Genomic DNA, 4,090 nt, shown 5'->3' with positions numbered 1-4,090 from the left:
AAAAGTAAGTGTTACCGTTACTGTTACCTCGCCGCCAATTGAGAACTAGTTACCGTTACCGTACCCAAAATAGTAACTCGTTACTTTACCGTTACCCAAAAATTTGTAACTCGTTACTTAACTATTACTACACCGTCAAAATAAGACATTAAAAAAAAACAATAGTTCTAGAAAATGTACACTTCATTTTTTGAAAATAATATCCATAAAATATACCGTTTTAATATCTGGCATTGGCAGTAAAAGAACTGAGGCTACAGTGTTTACTATCCTGATAGTTCGGAATTTGCTTCTAAAAGCACCAATGCTTCAAAGTTGTCTGTCAGCCTGCTTCAACCAGGGACTATAACTAGTTTAGCCCTGCCAAAGAAACGCTCGACAGGAGCACTCGAGGGGATGCAAGTATTGAATTTGATGAACATTTTTTTATAAATTTCCTCATTCTCAGCACTTTCATCCCCCGAGGGGGTTTTCACTCGACATTTCGTTGTACACGGTATTTCGTAATACGTGTATTTTGCCGGTATTTCGCCGGTATTTCTCAGGAAAAGTTCACCGTTTTGGAGCATATTTCGGCATATTTTGGTGTATTTCATTCGAAATACCTGTGAAATACCTCATTTGGTGTACACGGTATTTCGGAAGTGAAAACCCCCTCGTCATCCCCCGAGAGTAATCTGTCAATAATTTCTGTAGCAGAGCTTGCAGCAGGCCGTTTACGGTTTTGACTGAACCTGGAATCAAAGTATGATTGATAATACAGGACAAAATGTGAATTTTAAATGGTGACTGGGACGAAATACATTTTAAATTTTCGTGCCCGAACAGACGCCTGAACGAGTTTTTTTGCCTCTGACGCTGGTTCAGGGGCGGTTGCAGGTGCAGGCCCTGGCTCCTGCGAGGCCTCCCCTTCTAGTAGGTCCTCCGTAGCCTGCAAGACCCAACGCCTCGCCTGTTCAACTTTGTTAACTCCTTCGACGTCGTCCTTTACAAAGTTTCGCACCCAGTCGAGCCTGAGAGCAGGCACTAGACAGGCCGCGACGACCAGGTCTTGGTCTCAGAAAAGTTTTTGATTCGAATTGTTGAACCTGTGTGTCAAAGAGTGCATATTAATAGACTTAAGTAATCGAGAGTAGCCGTGGCACGGCATGTATCGTGTCTGTCGGACTTACCTCTTCTCTACGCTGTCCTGGACAGGTCGCAACGGGCCGCAGGTACTTCAAGGCATTTGGGCCCTTTCTTTCCAGGATTTTAGACTGGGTCTGGAGCAACCTATGGAGGGTGGGTAGCAAGTAGCCGATGCAGACATTTGACTGCTGTTGGAGTATGGTAAGGGCGTCTGCCAAGGGCTGCATAACCTGTAAGACAGTAATTATATTAACGCCTCAAAAGCAAGTAGCCGAAGCCGAAGTGTTGGATGTTGCACTTTTGATCCTTTAGCGTCCTTTAGCCAGGTTATTTCACTGGGCGTGAAATAATCCAATTTTTGTTTTGTGGTACTCCTGGAGACGATCAGTTCTCGCAACTCTGGCGCCTTGTCCTTAGTCAGTCTTAGTAATATGCGTGAGAGCATCAAATTTGGAATTCCACCGCGTCTCATTAGGGGTGGGCAGGAGGGTCCCGAGGACGACCTTGATTTTGTCATGGCCCATTGTGCTCCTTGCCTGGGAGCGCCAGAGCGCTTTGCACTTTGCCATGATTGAGTCGTGCAAAGATTTTAGCGAAGCATCGTTCGCTATTAGTGACTCCACGTCACGGACCGCGATGCGGCTGAGGGTGTGGGAGGCGCAACGGCGGTGTGTTGGAAGCCACAGCATATCGTTCTTCTCTATTTCTTCAGCTAGGTCGACTATCTCTACCTCATCCTTATCTAGATCTTCCTCCTCGCCCTCGCCACTGTCCTCGTCGTCCTCCACATCTCTTAAGGCCCCGATGCCATGCACCCTGAAAAATATAAATTCGTACATTAAATTGACAAAAAAAATGCTGCAGGAGGTGGGGCTGAGAAGGGGTCCGGAGGTGGGGGAGGCATAGGGAAGGGGAGGGAGGGGTAGGCCATTCCAATTTGGTGTTCGAAGTCGGCGATTTTGGAGGTCGGCACCTCAAATGAAAGATTAGACCTAGTAGAGACCCTGTGCAAAGTTTGGGCTCTGTGCGATAACGTTTACCCGACGCGCATCGCGATTTTCTGAGCGGGCTCGATATTGGCTCGCGGCGACCGACCGGGCGTCTCCAGGGGCCCAAACGTCGCGGGCCGCGCGGCTCGCTCCTAGCAGCCGAAATAGGCAAAATCGAACATATTGTTTTTGCCAATACGTAGGCCGTACAGTGCCCTATCCATAACTATGGAGCGTGCCAGGTAGTGGGGACGCGATCACTGGAAAAAGTTTTGAAAACAGGTATTTGCGCCTGTGGTGACGTCACTTAGACTACCCGCGTCACACGCCTGTAGCGCATCGTAGCCTAGTATTCAGGCGTTTTGGACATTATTTAATTATTCCAGTAATTGCGTCACCGCTACCTGGCACGCTACATAGCTACCACCAAATCTGTTATGTGATCAAGATCTTGGCCTGAAAAATAATTAACGGTGAGTTGTACAAAATGTTTATCAACACAGATGTGCTAGAAGTGTGCTCTGTATTAAATACCTGTAATAATTATTTCATCAAGTTTGTCACTTAATAACGTGTGCCTTTCTTGCCTGGTCTTTGCTTTCATGTCCTCTAAACTGAAGAGTGCAGTCACCATTTCCCCGCCTGTAATGTTACTTCCACGACATGGCTTGACCAAGGAATAAATGGAGAGCAGACGGAATAGCTGAGCAAACACCCTAGGCTCAGGATGAGTATTCCTACCACAAGACTGCCTCACAAGACCAAAAAACCTCTGTAATTTTAAATACAAAATGTTATTTTCTGTTTTTTTAACAGTAGTTTACAATTGATGTAGTTAATTATTCACCTCAAGAGCATCTTGGTTGAGCCTGGCTGTCATCACATAGGCATACCCACATTTTTGAACCAGGAAATTCACCAGCTCTAGAGTGCCTTTCAGAGTCACTATAAAGCCAATGTCTGTGGAGTCTGAAAAAATGTAGTCCTCCTGATATTTGATGGCTTTACCCTTTGGGGTTTTCCCCTGGGCTCTCAGTTGAGCAATCCTTGATTTTTCAGCCTCCTCAAGCTTTATTCTCAATTTATTGTCTGCCCACTCTCTTAAATTTGTGAAGTAGTGAAGGAATTTCTCTATGGCCGGTAATTAGACTTTTTTCATGTGTTAGTGTTCCTTTATTTGTAATTAGCTACCGAATGTACATAGGTTTCACTCATACTTTAAAATGTGCTGATCCAAGTCGGAGTGCATTTTCTGGCCTATTGGAATTCATTGCATCTGTAAGGTTGTTAATTAGTGTGCACATTTCTATTGATGCGTCACAATCTGCCAGCTTATCAACCTCCTGAAACCTGTAGCTCTCCATTGCTGCAGCCACTGAGCCACTCCAGAACTAAATGAAAATGAATACATTTACTTCATACATTCAAGGTAAATAATAATCTGCTTGAAGTCTTTGAAAAATGTTTGTACCTGCCATGCCATGGCAACATTCATTTTTTGCCATGGGTCGGGGTTGAGATGCTCCTGTGTCAGCTTGTGACATTCACGAAGGCCAAGCTTGTGCAGTTTTTCTGCTTCCAGAACTGCTTCCCAGTGCCGCAGTTGCACATCACCGTTTGGAGTCTACAATCAAAATCAGTAAGTACTCAAACAGAAACATAGCACCCATTATCTATCATCTAAAGTCAACCTTATAATATACGTGAATATTTTTTTTTTTGCACAGACAGTTCCTCATGCACTTCATCAAGAAGTGTGGGAAGTCTGAAATGAAGAACAACTTTCTTTGAGGATCGCAAGGATGTTCTACACTGCACTTCTCTTTGGTGACTCCAAACTTTGTCCACATTGAACGATTCCAAGCGGCCCCATCAGTAACAACACCGTCAACCAGGAGCCCACTCCGCTCAAGGAGTATAACTACCTCAAGGACCAACTTGGTAAGCTCAGTGTCAGACGCGTTGCCTCTAGT

This window comes from Frankliniella occidentalis, unplaced genomic scaffold (assembly GCF_000697945.3).
Source record: "Frankliniella occidentalis isolate FOCC.00 unplaced genomic scaffold, Focc_3.1 Scaffold68, whole genome shotgun sequence".
NCBI classification, from domain to species: domain Eukaryota; kingdom Metazoa; phylum Arthropoda; class Insecta; order Thysanoptera; family Thripidae; genus Frankliniella; species Frankliniella occidentalis.
This window is presented reverse-complemented; position numbering follows the sequence as displayed.